Source organism: Uranotaenia lowii, chromosome 2 (assembly GCF_029784155.1).
Source record: "Uranotaenia lowii strain MFRU-FL chromosome 2, ASM2978415v1, whole genome shotgun sequence".
Lineage (NCBI taxonomy): Eukaryota > Metazoa > Arthropoda > Insecta > Diptera > Culicidae > Uranotaenia > Uranotaenia lowii.
The window spans coordinates 43,504,355-43,524,844 of record NC_073692.1 but is presented as its reverse complement, the minus strand read 5'-3'; the positions used below and the strand labels follow the sequence as shown (position 1 = coordinate 43,524,844).

The following is a 20,490-nucleotide window of genomic DNA, read 5'->3' as shown; positions in this document are numbered from 1 at the left end:
AGTCGAGGTAGAAGGTCACTGGTTTTTCTACTGTATCGTTTAGCCTAGCTTCTTCAAGTGATGCCAGCAGAGCAGGGTGATGTGGGACTTCTTTAACAAGTGTTGCAGAAGCGAATTTGATGATCGGTAAACGAGATCCATCATTGGCAAAGCAGAGGTCCAGCGTACGACCGTATTCGTTCACCACGCTGTTGATCTGGCGCAAGGTCGCTGCACTTCAATATGATATTTATAAGGCGCCTGATGTTTGAAGGCGCCGAAAAAGTAGAGCGTGCTGGGTACAGAAAGCTGCCATGGTTGGAGCACCACTTCAAACCGGGCATTTTGAAGTCGCCAATGACAAGTAAGTCATCTTCTGGAGCGCAGAAGGAACTAACTTCGAAGATGCAGCTAGAAAACGACTCAGCGAGGGAAACATCTCTTGAGCGGTCGGGTGGCAGGTACAGTACACATACGTATAATTTTCAGTCTACAAAATCAATGCGAATCCATACAAGTTCCAGATCGCACCAGGAATTGTTGTCGATGAGCTGCTCTGGGAGATTCGACTTTACGGCAAGTAGCACCCCGCCTCCACTGGATTTTTTGCTGTTACGGGCACGGCGGTCACAGCGGAACACAACGTCATCAGGGCCGAAGATCTGACTTGATAGTGTGCGGTCATTCAGCCATGTTTCCGTGAAGGCGATGACGTCATAGCAGGAACACGAAGTTACGAGCAGGTATTCGGTCAGCCAGGAATTTATACCCCCGACATTCTGGTAGTAAAGGGTTATGGAATCTAAAGGACACGGAGCGGATCTGAAGAGACGTGCACTGGAAGGTAGAACATCATCAGGCACAGGAATGCAATCAGGGGTATCGCACTTGCCTTAATTCATAGGCTAGAGAACCCCTTCGCCGCAGACGAACTCTGGGCCGGGACGACTGATGACGCTGGCTGGAATCAGCGCGACTGAGTTGAGGGTCTCCTAAGTGCCTAGCTTGTTGCGTCCCGCTGCAAAAACCCCAGAATGGTTGGAGATGTTGGGCGGGTGATTGCCGAAGTAATTCTAGCTAAAGTCAGCGCTATTCGTACGACTGGAAACCGAAAAAGCGTCGGTGGAAAAGTTCTAAAGGACAACTTATATTTGCTTGTCGAAGCAGGCTAGAGGCTGTTGTCGATGCGAGAGAAAGATGGTAGGAAGTCGTAGTCAAATCGAAGTGTTGTAGGGATAACAGATGGTCCATCATTATCATGAGCAGAGCGTAAAAAATTCACCGTCATCAGTCAACAAACTGTGACTGTGACAAAATTGAAGCAGTCGCATTCATAAAAAACATCCTAAGACGACGCCAAAAGGACAAGTTCGTTAATGATCGTGGCTGAAACAAAATCCTAAATCAACTTTTCCGTGTTTGGAGATCAGTCCAGGATAGTACGGTACCGGGTCATAATCGAATGGAACATCAACTATCACGACCAAAGAGAATTCCCAAGGGGCTAGAAGGACAATATCGACCTCGCGGCTTATTGAACTTTCTTTTTTTTGCAAACAAGCAAGCCAAAAATTTTCGAATCATAGATAAATGCTTTGAACCGACGTCGTCAACTTGCTTTGACGAACGTGGTTCGGAAAATAACATCCGTCATGCGAATAGAAATCCATGAAGACAGTCAAGCTTTTCCAGTCCCGTGAAGCTTGACTAGTAGTCAAATGAGATTTGAAACGTGATGATGAAGGAATATCAGCAATCATGTCAACTGTGATGTTTGAAAAATGTAAGCCGATCGGATGCAGCAATCGGAGTGACTGGGCTTGTGGGTGCTATTTGGGGGTTGCGGTTTCGAGTAGTACAGGCAGGTTTTTTGAACCGGAGTCCTCAAATTCACGAAACAATAGACCGGCTGCCCAGGTGCTCGCATCTAAAGCCACAGATTTCAGGCTGAGGTCCACGCCAACTTTGAACGACACTGACAAGTCGGTGTCTTTCTTTACCAGGAGGTGAGCTCCGGCAAAATTAAAAGCGCAAGATAGGCATTTCTTTACAAGGTCTACGGTGTCGTCAGTCGTGACGGTATTTTGGAGTCTAGGGGGGACTACTGGGGTTGCAATTGACTCGTGATAGGCGGGTTATCGGTGCGACGACGTTTATTCGGCTGACTATGTCAACACGTTCGGACGAGAGCTAGAAATCATTTCCAAGCTTGCATTAACCTTCACTAGCTCAGCTTGGAAATCGGAAATGATTGAATCATGCTTTTCTCTCTTATCACGAAACACGGTTTCGTAACTTGCTAAAGCGCGTTCGAAAGTCACGTTCGTCATTAGCTTGGTACATTCCTCGCATGGCCATAGAAAACCTCTCACTTCACTTTTGGCCTTGAAGAGCGTAGGAGTAAGGCCAGCACACGTTAAGTGAGAGACAATACCACAAAAGCCTTGGCATCTGACGCTGTGGTTTTCGCTTATCGGCTTCAAGCATCGCACGCCATGTCGTTAGATCTTGTCGAAGAAAAATTTCGATTCGACAAATCGCGTGATTACAGGATACCGATTTGTGTCAGTGTTTAAACTGCAGTCTGTTTGGCCGAATATCTGTGCCAATCGAGTAACCATAACAACAGCAGTTGCGATGACGGACAACATGATAGCTAAATTATTTAGGTAAACTACTCCGTTGCTTGCATATGTATTAGTAGGCCAGCGAAAAAATAGTTATAGAAATTCCACAAAAATGTATGGAAATTTTTTAAAATGTTAGTTTCACCAAAGTATTTAAAATGCATTGAGCGCTTATGCGGATGGAAAACATGTTTTAAGGTGCATTTTTCATTGAACCAAAAAAATCGCTTTTTGCTAAATTCCTTATAACTGAAAGATTTTTTAATCTTGTAGACCTAAAATAAAGTATCATTCATTACAAGTTGTAACAAGTCATTTTTAGCATATTTTTACAACTACTGAGGCAATCGGACTTTCGGATCACTGATATCTTACTTGATTTGAAGTTGGTTACAGATTGATTTTATTTCTCGAACGTACTTAGGTGGTAACTTAAAGTTAAGCCGAAACGAGTAAAGCGGAATTCAGGAAGACGACGCGCTATCTGATTGGAAAACATGTTTGTAAACATGTGGTAGCAGTTATTTGTTTATGACCGAGTTCTTCTCTGGGTCATGTTTGGTTTTTTACGGAATGGCTTAAAAAGTTCTTCTCTGGGTCATGTTTGGGTCTTACGGAATGGCTTGAAGGAATGCTGGCAATGCATAATTTATTGCTCGGTTCAGGAAGGGTAACATTTAAAGTGATTGTTATGTTTATGATTACTGTAAAGGAAAGCAAAAAGGTTTACTTGCTAAGACTGTGAGGTCTTGCAGTTGAATAGGTTTTTACTGCTGCATGTGGGGTCTTGCAGTTTATGATGATTTTGGGAATTTGAGGATTCTGAGATGTGTGTTTAAAGATGATGGTTTGAAATGATAGGATGAAGGAAGGAATGGTTTGGAGGATGCCACACTACATATGAAAAAGTACCTTCCGAAATTCGAATATTTTGCTTAGATTCTGCTAAATTGCCAAGGTATTTCAAAGAATGCGAGTGATTATTTATTTGTTCAATAAAACCGCTCAATTTTCCATAAATTGTAATTTTGTTTCCAATCCCATACATATCCCATACATACCCATTAGACTAGTTCACTTTTCGGCTTTTTTCGCTGATCACAACGCCACTTACAGGGTTTGATCCTCATTCATTTTCAAGTACTCTGGCCAAATTTGACCTCATTTGAGTAAGTTTCCAGCGTGCGCTAGGAGTTTTATTGAAAAAAGTCCATTTTTCTGGAAAATTTCCGTAGATGTGTTCTAGCAAGCTGTTGTTAATATAAAATGATAATTTTATAGTGCTCGGTGAATGGTATGACAAGCATTCGTATGAACCTGTTTTAGATAATTGACTAAATCAAACCGAAAAAATTTAAAAATTCTTAAACTACCAACTTTTACAGAAAATTTACTTACAAGTTGAGAGCTTAAAATCAGTAGTAAATAGAAAAAAAATATTTTCGATATAAACTTTTCATAAAAAGATAGCCTTATTTATACCCTTTAATTTGATGTATAACACTTAATGATCGCAAGAGTGTTAGCAAAGTTATTCAAATATCTATGCAACAAATTTGATTTGATAAAATATTTTTCATTCAAGTTTGCTCCACACCAACTTGTGCACAAGAAAAAATATTTTATTCAATCAAGTACCCCATGACGGGGCCAGGAGTTAAAAAAAGCGCGCGCTTTGATCAAGTTGTAAGCAAGTCCTCTTGATGCCACGTTTTGCAGGTTGCATGATGCTAAAACTTGAATGGAGACAACATTATGATTCAAAGAATGTGATGTGAATATTTGAATATCTTTGCTTGTACTGTTGCGATAATTAAGTGTTATACATCAAATTAAAGGTTATAAATAAGGCTATCTTTTTATGATAAGTTTATATCGAAAATATTTTTTTTCTATTTACTACTGATTTTAAGCTTTTAACTTGTAAGTAAATTTTCTGTAAAAGTTGGTAGTTTATGAATTTTAAAATTTTTTCGGTTTGATTTAGTCAATTATCTAAACCAGGTTCATACAAATGCTTGTCATACCATTCACCGAGCACTATAAAATTATCATTTTATATTAACAACAGCTTGCTAGAACACATCTACGGAAATTTTCCAGAAAAATGGACTTTTTTCAATAAAACTCCTAGCGCACGCTGGAAACTTACTCAAATGAGCTCAAATTCGGCCAGAGTTCTTGAAAATGAATGAGGATCAAACCCTGTAAGTGGCGTTGTGATCAGCGAAAAAAGGCGAAAAGTGAACTAGTCTAATACCCATACAACTTTTTTTGACCCTGCGTTTACACGGCTTTGTCGATTGAGGTTAAGCGCAATGTTTTACCTATTGATCTACCTATCTTGGGCGGACAATAGCCTCAGAAGCGAAAATCAATCGTCGATTTCACAAACAGAAAACGGGTCACAACAAGCACTTTTAAAGAACCCGAAAACACTGATAACTTTATCGGACACACTCATCAAAGGTAAAAAACAACAATAAAAGTCTAAGCGACAAATATAACCATTGAAAACAATTAAAAATCTAGGACGAAAGAAAGCACGTCTTGTCTCTCATCAATGCATAGTGCAGTGCGCAGTATTATGGAGTACGGAGTGCAAACTTGGATACCATATCAAACTGTGCATGTAAACAGGGTCGAGCGAGTACAACGATGCTTCATCAGATATGCCCTACTATTTTATTTCAGAAAATATCATATCCGCTTCTTAAAGCGGTCCAAAATCGGTCCGTTATCCTATAGGGGTTTATGGTACCCTGTTGGAGAAATTGTGATGTAGAAGATCGATTTTAATAGCTCCACAGAATCATTGTTTGTGAAAGAGCCGTGGACTGTATTTTGCTTGACTTTGGGGACCGTTCGGAAAGTCCGAAGACACAATTTACCGGATGTAAATGGGACGGAATTTTGACTAATAACGAGGCACTGAATTGTTCTCTATGTACAGTTTATTTACACTATTTACACTTAACTTATTTGTAGGAATCATAACTTAAAGGAGAAAGGAAAACTTAACTTGAAAAGAACAAACTCGTAGGAAGGAATCTCGTAGGAAGGAATCTTAACTAGGAGGAACACTTGGCTTAACTTCAAATCGACGTCTTTGTAGAGTATAAGGCAAATAAATAAAATAATATGAAAAATTAATTGTAATTAGTTTCAGTGCAGTAACGTTTCACAAACAGCTCTTCATGTACTCTTCAGAGTGGTTGTAGAATCAGTTCCTCCAGAATCAGTTTCTCCACACACGCACACACTGGAGGTCTAATCGTTTCCGATCAAGTGAAAAGAGAGACTTGTAGCTAAAAGAATCTTCGTGTGCATTTGCTATTAAGAGAGCAGAGAGCAAGAATTGCTCTACCTGAACGACGGACGAAGGATTCGCGTTGTGTGAACATAGTCAGTTTTTGAAGAGATGTTGAGTTATCGAGTTGTGTTCGACGAGAAACGGACCGGAAAAAAATCTGTGTTTCTGGATACTACAGTCTTGACTTGTCGACGGATGGAATGGATCTGAATGGATTGGCAAACACACCGGTTTCTTGAATGATTGATTCATTCACACGCACACAAACATCTGTGTGCGCAATGGAAATTTCCACTGCTCGCTGGCTGCAATTGTTTGTTCTACGCCGGCCGGCTTTTAACGGCGTTTTTTATGTACACATATGAATGCATGTCCTTGAATGGACAAACAACTCACAAAAGTAGCAGGCGGTGATCGGTGATGATTTTTTGGTTTGTGGCGCAATGCGACGTTGCCAATTCTTCGAGTTTGGCTCGAACAGTTTGTGTTCCTTGAATGTAGTTTTTGTTCTTGAAAAAAAAAATGCAGATAATTGTTTTAAATGATATAGTGTCTCCCTCGAAGTATTATTGCATTTTGAGTAGAAGTACACTCAGAGGAAATTTTATTATAAATTTCATAAGATACATCTTATGAACCACTTTTTTGCGTCCAAACTAATTTTTCATAAGAGTCTTATGAAATTCTTTCAATTTTCATACGATGTTCGTATGAAAAATAGAAGAAACGGCATTGTGAAAAAATGATGAACACATTCATTCATAGCATCAGTTTTTTTTTCAACATCTTACAGTACGAAGCAATCGCCAGTTCATAGTTATTATAGTTTTCCTTCAATGTTAAATGTTATTGTTATCTCCGGAATGGTAAGTTCGATTTGATGTTTTTGGTGTGAACGTTGAATATATTAGTAAAGTAAAATACATTATTTGTTTACTTTTCAGCAAGCCGATCGGCAAAAAAACGAAAGGTCGAAGATTAAGATGCGGCAAAAAAAACTTTGATGGAGCCGTCTGTTGATGCGCTGCTGATGGTGACCATGAAGGATTTAATTTTAAACAAATTTGGCAAACAATAAAGTGAATGTTTTCAGCATGAAATATCGAGAATTTTCCTTATTAGAAAGTGATTTAATGTTTCCATAAGAATCTCTTATGAAAAGCAACAACCTCTCATTGAAGTAGGCGTTCATCTTCAGAATTCATTCGCGTCATAAGACAATCTTATGAATTTCATTAATTATTCTTATGGCGTCACTTCATAAGAGAATCTTATGGCATAAATAATAGTATTTTTCTGAGTGTAGGGTAAGTGTGCCTAATTTCGCTAGTTGACTCCAATAATGGCACGTCTTCCTGAAATGGGCTTGATTTGGCCCAACTGTGAAAAATCAAAACTTAATTTTTTATTTTATATCCTTTATCAGCGTATTTAACTGGAATCTTAGATATGATTAGATTAAGGTTGCCAGAACTTTTTCAGCACGTATCCGGGCCGGAAAAATCGGGCTTTTCCTAATCTAGAAACCTGGCCAAATCCGGGCATTTGATTTCAAAATTGTCGACCAAAATCCTGGCTATATCCGGACAAATTTGGTCAAAACCTTGAAATTACTCATCAAAAATCATGAAAAAAAATCAGAAATAAAATTTTTTTTACGGTCAGGCTTCCAAAAAACGTTTCATGATTATTTTATGAAACTTGCTCAGGAAATTTCGTTTTGGACGCATAAAAAAAAAAACAAAACGCACAATTTGTTTCTTAAGGTGTGATTTGAGAATGAAAATGAGAATAAATCTGGACAAAATACGGGCTTTTCAAATGAAATACGGGCAACCGGGCCGGAACGGACTTTTTCCAAATTTCTCATTAAATATCCGGGCAAACCCGGATAAAACCGGGCAATCTGACAACCTTAGATTAGATTCATAAGAAGTAGCTTTGACTATATTTGTTCAAAATTTTCATGATTAACATGATTTATGAGCGAAAGATTCTAAAAAAGATGCCAGGTAGTACAAAAAATTTAACCTTAGTTATTTAACCGAAGTTTTTATCCACAAAGACCCACCTTGTGCAATACAAGCCGGTTGATCTCTACCGTTGTTGTTGTTGTTGCTGCGTGTTCTCCTCAATCGTTCGTTTGGTTGCTGGAGCCAACCAGCTTTTTTGCTTTGCTTTGCTTTGGAGCACTGGAGTCTTGGAGGATCGCTCGACGTCGTCTTCTCTTCTGCTTATGCTTCTCGCTCGTGGTTGATGGGGAGTTTGGCAACAACAACGATTCACGATCCCCGGTGTTTGCTGGATGAATCTACGGCGATTATTCGTGGTCCGACCACCGTCCCAGCTGGACGAATTCTACTTCTCCTCGATTTGGTTTGCGCGAAGAAAGTGTTTTTTGACGATCTTCCCGAAAAGGTTTTAATTTCTGGGAATCTAAGGAACGAAAACCGAGTGGTTTTGGGAAAGAAACGACGAAAAAAGGCGCGTGCCTTACGGTTTGTGTGTACTCTAGCTACTCCTGGGGGCGCTTCTGGTGGAGCTTTTTCGAAGTAGCCTCAACTCAAGTACAACCTGACGCCTGTGTGTGATTTACTGTTTGTTGTCGTTTTACTGGATTTCTCGGGAAGTGGCCACTTTCGTCGTTTCTAGGTGAAACGTGGGCTGCTGCAAAAAAGTTGGAAGTTGAAAATAGGAGGAAAAAACAGGTGGATGTTTTATGATTTTTTTTTCCTTCTGGTGTTTCCTTGATAGCCGCTGGTGTGTGGTACAGGTTTGCTCGACAATTAGCGCTATCCAGATTCTACAATCGACGTCTGTCCGGAGGAAATTGCGCGAAGATTTTTAACCAGTAATTGGCATCTGTGGTTTTCGGTTGGTTGCTTTCCTCCTGCGATACGCGAGGATCCAATTTGCCGCAACAAGTTTAGTGTAGTACAAGTGTTTCACTTATTTAGGAATTGTCCATTTCTCCGGAAGTAGTTCATTCGGAAAATCTATAAGTACCTTGTGGAAGCTGCGTGTTGTTTTGTTGTGTCGAACCTGACCTAAATCGCGATCGAAAGGCGGAGGCATAACTCTCCAAAACGAAAACAGAATAGGTAGTGCCCTGCCCTGCCCAAGTGCCTAAGCCATAGTTCCAATCTGATGGTCAATGAGCTAAATTAATATGTCCGTTCCATGCCGTCAGAAGTCGGGGCATGAAGCGTGAGTAATAACGTGTCTATGATTGATGATTTTCGGAAGAGGTGCTAAGAAGAATGCTGCTGCGGTTCATGATCTAGCGAAGTAGTGTTGAGTGAAAAATTGGTAAAGAATCTGTTTCGAACAGCAAAAAAAAAACAACAACCAAACATCGAAGAAACAATCGAAGCGCCGCACAATGATGGATGCTGATGGAGGTGGTGGCTCCAGGCGCCGTCATCGACGATCGACGCTGAATTTGGGTAATGCTGGCGGGTGGCCGCCATTCAACATGAACAGTATCAACCTGCTGGTGTGTGGCTTGATGTTGCTCGTTGCGGTTTTGGGATCGATTCCCGGTGGAACTGTCCAGGGAATCCGCATGCAGAGAAAAGGTAAGCAATGATTGTTCAGTGCCCGTATGACTTTCGCGCGCGTTTTTTTTCAGAATGAATGAATGGACGTCAATATTTAGGTTAAGTTGAATAGGAGTGGGGCAAACAGTAGGTTCCACCCCATACCAACAATAACTGGATGAAAAAGTAATTTGGGCATCCGAATGATCGGGCATTGAAGTCTTTCGTTTGTTTGGAAATAATTTCAACTTTTCTTTGAATGCAATCGAATCGTTTTAAACTTTTCAATGGTTTTTTCATTGATGTTTTTGTTGTTCGATCCAACTCAGCGTTTACGATCATCTCGATTCCTGTTGTTAAAAAAAATAACTTTTTTAATGTTTCTTCTGTGTAAATAAATACCAGATGATGAGCACAAGAGCACAACCCGATAATTTCGATTATAGATTATAAGTCAGAAAACTTGTTCACAGTCTTAACAATGATACTTTGGCTTTGAATTTTCGAACTAAAAATAACTGTTAACTAATAACTGTTAAGACTAAGATTTATGACTGTGGAGTTGTAATTTAGGATTTTTGAAAAAAAAAACATCACACTCAACTTGTTTTCCTTTTTGATTTTGTGTTTTTGACACGGCTTAACTCATCATTAGTTCAGTTTTTCTGGGATCGGAATTACTCGGGTTAATATACATAGATATTGAATGGTAGATATCGTACACCGCGTTTTTGGAATTTCATTTTGATTCTGTGTGGGCGTTGTTGATATTCCCTACTTCCTTGCCTTAGGAATAAACAGTCGGAGAAGAAAAGGTATTTGTTATTTAGTTGCTTTTTTTGTGAGCAAACATATTTTCGTATTATAAAAATCGATAATTTCCGATTTCGAAATTTCGTTTTATTATTTTCAATTTTGAAACACAATTCTGGTTCAAAATTCTGGTTTTCATTTTTCGAATTGTCAATATCATCACTCTGAATATAAATTCAGTTGAAATTAATATTATCAAAATCAGTTTCAAAGTATTGGAACTAAGTTTTAATTGATTTGCGGTTGAACTTCAAGTTATCATATAACATTTTCAATTTTAATTGTACTGAAACGAAAGTAATAGTTACGAATTTGCAACAAAAAAATTAAAGTCGTTTTGTTTTCTTCATGTAGGTACCAACACATAAATAAAAAATTGGATATGATTTAGAATTATAATCTAAAATTGTGAAATGATGGGTTAACTGTGATAGTTTATACTATTCTTTAGTGAAGAGTCTTAATCAATTGCAATTGAAAAAGCCTAACTTTCAGATGCAGAGAATTAAACTTAAAACTGGATTTTAACTGAAAATTTCAATACTATTAAAAAATCGGTGATGTAGATCTTGAAATCCAACAGTGTTAGTCAAAAATCGCTTAAAGATCAACCGAATGTTTGCTTGATGGATTGTCTTATTGCCGAAAAAAAAGTCGACTGATAAAAATATTATTTTAATTCTCAAGAAAAAAATTAAAACATACACAGTAAATTTTTGCCTCGATCTCCAGCAAAAAAAAATGCTGGAAACGTTCAGCAATCCAAATTGTTGCTGGAAACCAGCAATCGGTTTTCAAATTGCTGGATTTTTCAGCATTCGGTTGTGTTCTTGTCATTTTTGCTGAAAAATCAGCAATCGGTTTTCAAATTGCTGGACTTTCCAGCAATTGATCTAGTTTGCTGGAAAATCAGCAATCGAGTTGTCAATTTAGAGTTTGTTTTTGTTTCGTACGCTGAAGTAAGGTGAGATTCTATTTTACGAATTTTGGTTAAATTGATATAATTATTTTATTTTCCTCTATATTTTAGCAACCAGTTTTTCTTGGACAGATAGATATTCTCTAAAATATTCTTATCAAAGCTTAGGTGGCGGATGATCAACACTTTGGCACAAAGCTGCCAGCCCAGAGCCGGTGTTATAGAATATTGAAAAAAATATCGATTTCTGTAAATAAATATATCCCTTTATTGAAAAAAGGGAGGAAATAATTGTTTTATTGCTTATTATATGCACAGCCAAACCAAAATTTAATTTTGAATTAAAATATAAATTTGATGCTAAATACAGCCGGTTGTGTTGAAAGAAATAGCTGGTTTCCAGCAATCTGGATGGCTGATTTTCCAGCAATTCGAATTACTGGAAACCAGCATTAACGTTTGCTGTTTTTTTTCCGGCAATTTAAATTGCTGGAAATTTTGCTGGAAAGTCAGCCGGACAAAAACCAGCAAAAAATTGCTGATTAACAGCAACAAAAATTTGCTGTGTAGGCAAACTATTTTCGAAAATTTTTGCGTCCTAAAATCGATTTTTTGTCATATTTTCAGTTAATTTTTAGTTTTTTTTTTAAGTTTCACCGAAAACAAGAGCTGATAGAAACAAATATAAACTTGCATTCAATTTTCAAATTCTTTGCATCTCAGAAAATGTGAATTTTGTTTCCTTGTGTTATAATTGTGAATGCAGATTTAAGTTCTGGAGATGAATTCAAAGCTCTATCGCAAAACACCAATTGCTTCATATTGAAGAAGCTTTAAAAAATAATTTTCATTCCTTATTGGCTCTAAAAACGTAAAAGGGTACGTAAAAGTTACAAATAAAATATCTCTTCTTTTGGTTTATTGTTGGTGGATTCTCTTGTGTTTCAACGCATTAATTTGCATTTTGAGGATGAAATAAATTCGTGCAAGAGAATCTGTATTGTGATTCAGAATCTCAATTCTTATTTTGTAACCAAATTATTAATTCCAAACATAAGTGAAAACAGTACTGCATTAGATTTTGGAATGAGTTTAGCTTTAGACATCTGATAAGAATTTGAAAAGTTTAAAATTTCTCAATAAACCAACTGTATACAAAAGAAAAAGTACAGAATTTGAAATTATAATTTGAATCATAATTTATATTTGAATTTCAGATCCGTATTAGCTTTTTAACTTTTCTGTAATGTTTTACAGACAAAATAGACAAAATATTCTAGTCTTGATTCTAAATTGATTATTTACCTTCGATTTTGAAAAAAAATTGAAATGCATAAAAACTCTTAACTCTTAATGAGCTGCCCGAATCTTCATTAAAAATGAATTTCATGCGGCATCAACACGATTTTAAGAAAATTGAAAATCACATGATTTCGTACATACATATATACTTTCAGGATTTTCTTTTGTTTTTCTTGAGTTTGGTGGACCGAGTTTTATCTTGAATCTTTAGATAATAAATAAATTTTTTGTTGAGTATACACTCCCATGGAGTGGAAAATTCTTGAAAATTTAAAAGCACATAGCCAAATTTTTTATAGAAATTTCGTTTTTTTGCCGCTTGAGGGGATGATCTCCCCGATCACCTCCTATAGGACCGCGCATGTTCTTTACATTGATTCAAGAATCAATAAAAAGGTAATAAGTTTGGTATCTATCTGGAGTTGATTTGATTCTTAGATGCCCATCCACATCATATTTCAAACTTCAAACCATTCGAATTTCAGCTTTGGGAAGATACCCCTTAATGTTGATCAAATGAGTTGAAATTTGGTATGAATCTTTTCAAGAAGCAATACTAGATTTCAAATTTTTGATTCTGATGTACGTAGTATTTTTTTACAGCCACCTGACGGACAGTATATTCAATCTTCATACCTCGAGAACTAGGAATATTATACAGTAAATCCCCGATTTTGCCACCCCCATGATGCATTTTAGGGTGACAAATTGGACACAGTGACAAAATTGAGTAATTCTTCAAAAGCATTTTGTAATTCTGATGAAATTAATCAGAAAAACTAACAACTGCGCCATTTAAAACTTTCATGCCTTGTGTAATGTAACAGGAAATCACACGACATATTTTGCTTCTTAAAATGTCTTGATGAAACGAGTGATTTTCCAAAGCTGGTTTCACCAGAACTTACAGCCAGCAGTCCGCAAATTACCAGCAATTTTATTACTTAAAATTTTGATTAAAATAATCGATTATGTCATTTCAAATGTTATGCTGATATGAAAAATTCTTCAAAAAAAAAAAAAAAAACGATTTCAGTTTCAATTTTATTTGGTGTTTCTTATTCTTTCAAATACTCGCAATCGCATTTGAAAAGGTTTTGAAAAATTACACAAAACCACAAAATTTACATTTTTCTGAAGTGCAATGATTTTTGAAGGTAATTTTGACTAACTTGGATGCCCTGAATCTAAATATGTAAATTTTCTATCAGCTTTTGTTAAATTACTTTTGAAAATGGGTTCAAATTGCAATGTTTTAAAAAGGTGAACTTTGAAGCAATTACATTTTTTAATAAAAGCTTTAAATCATTTATCAACTTTCCTCAAGACTTTAAGTAGTTATAAGTTCTGCCGAAAAAGTTATAGAAGTTTTATATTTTTTACTTCGCCTTATTTAACGAATTTTTAAAGAAGTCTGAAACCAAATTAAATTTTATATTATAAACAAATTCAGAATCAGATTTTTTTTTATAAATGTAGCTTTATTAGTAAATCATTTATCAATGATTGATTTCACTTAAAGCTAATACATTTTAAAACTGCACATCACCAAAACTTTATTTGATAGGCCCAATTTTACACAAGATTCGAGTTCAGGATGCTGAAATTGTTTAAATCATTAAAATCATTGAAACATAGGCACCTTAATTCTGTTCCCTTGAGTTATCAATTAAATTTTAGAAATAAGTTTTATAATGGTAAGACGTGTTTCTTGAAAAAAATCCGTCTAAAATTAAAAAACTAACTTATCAATTTCAATAAATGTACCGAATGTTATGGAATAGTTTTTTTTTAAATTTTCAATTGAATTTACCGAATTTAAAAGTCAAAATATTAAAATATTTAAAATATTTGTTATAAATTTGTCTTGGTTTTTTTAACTCTGAATTTTTGTGTTCTGAAAACATAAGTGTTTAAATCTTAATTTTAAATAGGAAAAACATAGTTTTTACCTTCTGTTCTTTCCAGGACACAATATTTCAATTGATAGTAACTTAATCCTATAAGCTTAAAATTTTAAACTTTAAAATCTGCCATTGAATATTTATAAACTTTTTTATTAATTTTTATTATATAAAGTCATGTTTTTTGAATCGATCATGATTTTTTCATCAATCTATAAATAGTTCGAAAAATGATTCGAAATGCCAACTTTAAAACTAAATTTTAATGCGTAATGACAACTAAATTTCCCAACATGTACTATGTCAGTATAATTGAACATGACGTAAATATTATGAATAGTTTTCAACTAGTAATCGCACCCCGGTAGAACCTCATTGGTTACGATATCGCCACTGCTTATATTATAAATATATTAATTTATTATCTATATATATAAAAATCATTTATCTGTATGTTTGTTTGTTTGTTTGTTTGTTTGTTTGTTTGTTTGTTTGTTTGTTTGTTTGTCCTCTATAGACTCAGCCGTCTTAAGAGCTAGAGATCTGAAATTTGGCATGGATGCTCATTAGGACCAGGAATGATGAAAAATGTTTTCAGATTTTTGGACGACCCTTTCTGAAGGGGGTCAACCGTTTAATTTGAATTTCAAGTAATAGTAATAGTAACGACTTTAAACACTGTTGAATTTTTTCCCCAAAATTGTCGAAAGAATGTTTCGAATTCATTTTCTAAACTCATTTTGACGTACCAATGATTTAAAGCGAAACGAAGTTCGTACGGGATCAGCTAGTTAAATATATAAATTTATTATTCTGAAGCTCAAAATGTACTTTTTAAGCCTATTACTTTAAGAACTGGATGAATTTTATTCTATAAATAGGTTTTTCTTCTGAATTCGATCACTTTGATAGGGAATTCACATTTACAGTCGCGAGTTATTTGTTTTTCAAATTCTAAATACTACAGCGAAATTTTTAAATCAAACCTGCTGTTGAAAATGAATTAAAAAAATGTAAATTTAGATGAATAATTATTAACAATTATTATCACTTTCCAAAAAATCTATCATGGTTTATTTTTGATCTGATCTGACATTTAATTAGAAATTCAGATTTTTTTAAATGTGATTTTTTGAAATATTCTTTTAAAATTTGAAAACTTGACTGATGCGAAATGATTTGAAGCAAATTTCTAGTTCAGAAATTCGTTTTGAAAATTTCATCAATAACTAACTGAAAATAGTGATTTGTTTTGAAAATTTTGATTTATTTTATTAGTAAAATATATTATTTTTTGAGTTTATGTGCTAATCAAGACTCATGCGTAAGGAAATGGTGTTGGAAATCTATTTCTCCATTTATCGTGGTTTTTTTTGTCTACAGGAACAGAGTTATGTCAAACCATGAAATTTTTGGCAAAACACTCATAAAATAAGCTTGATTCTGTGTGAGAAGCGCTGTCTTTTCAACTAGCGAGCTCTGGAACTAGCAAAAATTTGTTGTTTGAGGTTTAGTTTTTATGTCTGATTGCTGGGCAACATTTCTAGCTTATCAGAGAAAAATTCGCTGGACATTTCGGCGATCTACATTTAGTTTTTTTCGTAGTTTCCGATCACTCAAGCATCTTTGTTCGAACTTTGTGGACATTCTTGACAGTGTTTTTATACCTGATCACCACTTACGTATATTATTTTCGGTATAAAAAAGATGTTGTCAGTTCTCTTTTTCATAATGATGGATTTAGAATAAGGTTGCCAGATTGCCCGGTTTTATACGGGTTTGACCGGATATTTTATACAAACTTTGAAAAATGCCCGGATTTTGCCCGGATTTATTCATTTCATTCGGCAAATTAACCAACAAAAAAAAAAAAATTGTTTTATCAAAATTTTCTATTCATGCGTCCAAAACGAAATTTCTTTGAGTAAGTTTTACAAAAATAATCACATAAGGTTTTTTCGAAGCCTAAAATATGGTTTGAAATCTGTCGATAAATTTTGATGAAAAATAAAATTTTTCAATTTTGTTTCTAGATTTTTGGTGATTAATTTTTGGGTTTTAATTTGCCCGAATATTTGCCGGATTTTAGATCTTCAGTTTTGAAAACAGATGCCCGAATTTTGCCAGGTTTTTAGATAAAATTGTCGGGATTTGCCCAGCTCGGCTACGTGCTGAAAAAAATCTGGCAACCTTAATTTAGAAGGATAATTATTTTTGTCTTCTTCTCTTGCACCTTGAAAATCTCAGAAATGCCATAATTTTCAATTCTGAAAAAAAAACTAGACTGAATAGTACATTTTACAAGCAATCCAACGTTGTTAAAATTTAGATGTCCAATTACTAGAAACTTAGCTATCGCTAAAAGAATGTGTCTCATGTCTAAATGAACTAAGTGTTATATTTGATCTCTTAGAGAAATAATTCAAACATAATATGAAAATATGTTATACTCTTATATAGGGGAGATGGGGGCATAATGGCCACCTTAAGGAAAACGGTTATTTAACCATAGAAAATAGCCATAATATGGAGGTTACATTATTGTTTCGTGTTCAGACACTTGAAAAGCCTATTCCCTAACGGGCTGAAACGTGAAAAACTAGATGAAAACGTTAAAAAATGCATTTTAAAAAATTTTGCCAAAAGCTGAAAACCAGCCACTGTGGAGGCATAATGAGAACCCCCCCTGAGGCAGTATGAGCACCATTAATCAGAGCAAGATGTGCGTTTTTGCCGGGGAATCTAGCAGCGAATTCAATTCGATGAAGTCAGGTGAGTCGTAGATTCATCAAACAAAGCAATAACAAAATAATCTAGATCTGTTTGTAGAATACAAACAATTCACGCACGCTCATACATTAAGTGCTTTGTTCGGAGGATGATGCTACTAGCCGTATAATGCAACAATAAAAAAATCGATCATGAATTGTGAATGGAAAAAAATCACCTCGAACAGAAATCTAACTCTAGTCTTTTGATTACCTCTCCGACACCTTACCAATAGGCTAAATTGTCGGATGAAAACTAGTCAAGGTGTGGCGCTATAAATCAATTTTAATTCGCTGCTAGATTCTACGGCAGAAAATGCTTATTATGCCTCGATAATATGGTGCTCTATATGCCCCTAGTCAACAAATTTAAGTAAAAACGTGTTTTAAAATTGATAAAAGTGAAAAATCAAAAACTTTTTGATAGTAAAATTGAGAAACAATGTGTACATCATGTTGCAGTGCGTACATTATAGATCAAGGTTATTTTAAGATCATAAGAGCTTATTTCGTGGTGCTCAAAAATTATAATATTTTCGTAACTTGAGAACCAAGCTAGTTTTTTTTAAAATATCTCTGTAAAGATGATAAGGAGATTCCTTTTTTTGTGAAAAATTAATACTATAGGAAGTACGAAACAAATCCTCATGAAAATTTATTTAAGAAAATACGCACTTTCGTAGAAAAGCGTAGTTCTCATTATGCCTCGGGTGCTCGTTATTCCCTCATCTCCCCTATTATTAATTCAATTCAAGGGAATATACCAATAATTATTTTTAAGAACAGCTAGAAAAAATCTTGTTGATGGTTAAACTTTTCGTGGAGGTACATGCATTTTTTGAAAATACGGGTCCAACTTTTGAAAAATGAATGAATGGAAATAAAACAGAAACGAAAATGATAATGATTTAAAAATAACCCGGTTTTCACCAAAGTGTCAATATCAACTGGATTACCCAAGGTTTTGGAGACATTCTGTTTTTAGCCGACTATAAAATTGTCAATCTTTAAGCTCCTTCGTATTTTTTACATGTTCGCAGCTCACAGACTTATCCAAACTTCTAATAAACACTGTAGACACATCTGGTAAAGATATTCCTAAGATTTAAATTAGGATTCAGAGCTAGATTATGACCTGGAACTCAGGAAAAATGAATTTTTCTCTTGTAGAGCTCTATGGCACTATGGCATTATTTAGCAAAAATATAAAGTTTAAATCAATAATATCCTCCGTAGCTGGGACCAGTACACTGTCTAGCAGTATTTTGCATCAAAACACTCTCCACTGAAATAAACTCCTTCATTTCCATAATTTTTCGGAGTGGTCAGGTCATAATCAAACTCTGAATCCTATTAGGGGAAAAGTTCATATAACGCCCCATGTGGCTAATACGCGCCACCCTTGTTTTGAAGAATCTGAAACATTTTAAGTCTGCAAAATATTACCAATTGGTTTTAAATGCTGTGATTGGTCATGGCAAGTATGAATTTTTCCTTAAAAAGCCCCTGTGTCGTGATAACTTCACAATTTAGGTTTTTCTTCATTTCGATCTAAATTTTAAAACATTTTCAATAAGGTGTCACCAAGCAGAGAAAAACGAATAAGACAATATTTTCTGACACATCGATAGAGGAGAACCTAAACTATGATTTTATGCTAAAAAATCATACTAAACTCGCTATGGTATACTTTTTATGAGTATGTTCTATCACGGCACATGCGCTCGTTATAACGCGCCAATCGTAGTAGGCTGAAAATAGCATTAATTTTTCAAACAGGCCAATTTTCATTAAAAATGAACAAACAGTCTAAAACCATATTTTGAGCGTTAATTCTGCCCAAAAATTCTACTTTTCTTTTTTATTATAATTTTGATTAGTCCATTTTGATTTTCTTTTCAGTCAAAGTGTCTGTAAGTATTGGTGTGTTTTCGGTCTTCGGCTGCTTTCGGGTGTGTTCGGCTGCTAGGCGCGTATTGGATACACAGCGGCGCGTATTTGCAACACAGTTTTGTTCTGTGGGTTTTAATATGCTTTTTAAAAATCAAGTTTTTGAAGAAACTATAGCAATTTGAGTTATAAAAAATCATAGGCATTTGTAGAAAACACTTTTCTTCAACGAATACACCCATTTTTACCACAATTTGTACGTGGAATTCATAGGAAATCAGCGATTCGCTTAGGTGGCGCATTATAGGGCATGTTCCCCTACAATCAAAGGAATATCTCAGTAATTCAATTTCTGTTTAGAATAAACCTCTTGAATGTGTGTGTGCTTATAGGGATTTCAACCACTGTATAATATGATATAATGTGTTAAACATTGTATCCTAATCACTATCAAAATTGAAAGATAAGAAGAGAATGCTTTCCGAACTATACTTCAAACAACAAACGCTGAACTCATATTTGTCCATTCTAGTGTGGCCTTGATTGAGGTTTTTATTGACGGAAATAATTAAGTAATAGGAACAAATACAAACTTTACTACCATCGAGCTTGAGCAATCGTCGAAAAAAGTGAAATCGCAAAAATCATTGGCTTCATCGGTCATATAATTTTACACCTTCAGGATCCTGCAGCAGAAAGGTCAATGGCTTTTCTTAACGTTGTCAGTGGTTTTGGAATTATAAGACAAAAGTCTTAACTCCTGTCTTGTATAGTTTTCAAGCTGACTATCATGTGTTCCGAATAATTTTATTTTTCTATGTTCTAAAATTTCGTTCCCCAAAACAGGAAAAACATTTCCTGCCAAATTTGTTGTAATTACTTCGAATCGTTTGGTTGTACCTATAACTCTTTTTTTTTTATTGGTACAATTACCGCTGTGAGATTTCTTTAATTATCAAGATCAAACCGCTTACCATTCATTCAGGTGAACCTCGATTGTTGGAAAGAAAAAGAAATTCTCATGCTCATTTTCCGCGTCAACATTCATCAAAGATAACGTACAAAACAGAACCCCGGAGCATGCATAACTCATTTCGACACGCTCTACCGGCTTTCAGCAGAACACTGCCGAAAAATGGTTATAAAAAAAAGGTAGATATACAACTGCTGAAAATTAAAAATTTAACAGCCCGAGAACCTGTTTCTTTATTTTTCGCATCAATTCATTCTGACGGTTCCTACTGGAGAACAGCAGCTTGGGCTTGAAATTATTACTTGAGCCACCAATCGAAAAATCCAATCCAATCCAATCTCGATGGGACTCGAGGAGAGTGTTTTTGAACATTGTGTAACTGTTTGTTTTTTCTTTCGGCTTTCTTTGGCGCTTCATTTAAAAGGTAGAGTGTTTTTTTCACTTACGTTTTAGTGGCTGAATA

At 35.3% G+C, this 20,490-nt stretch overlaps 1 non-coding gene across 1 annotated transcript; it reads right to left on the bottom strand.

Moving 5' to 3' along the window:
* Positions 1–14,657: 14,657 nt before the first annotated feature.
* Positions 14,658–14,801, bottom strand: LOC129750244 (U4 spliceosomal RNA). Its single transcript, XR_008738365.1, has one exon. It is a non-coding gene; the product is annotated as a U4 spliceosomal RNA (small nuclear RNA).
* Between the last annotated feature and the right edge of the window lie 5,689 nt (positions 14,802–20,490).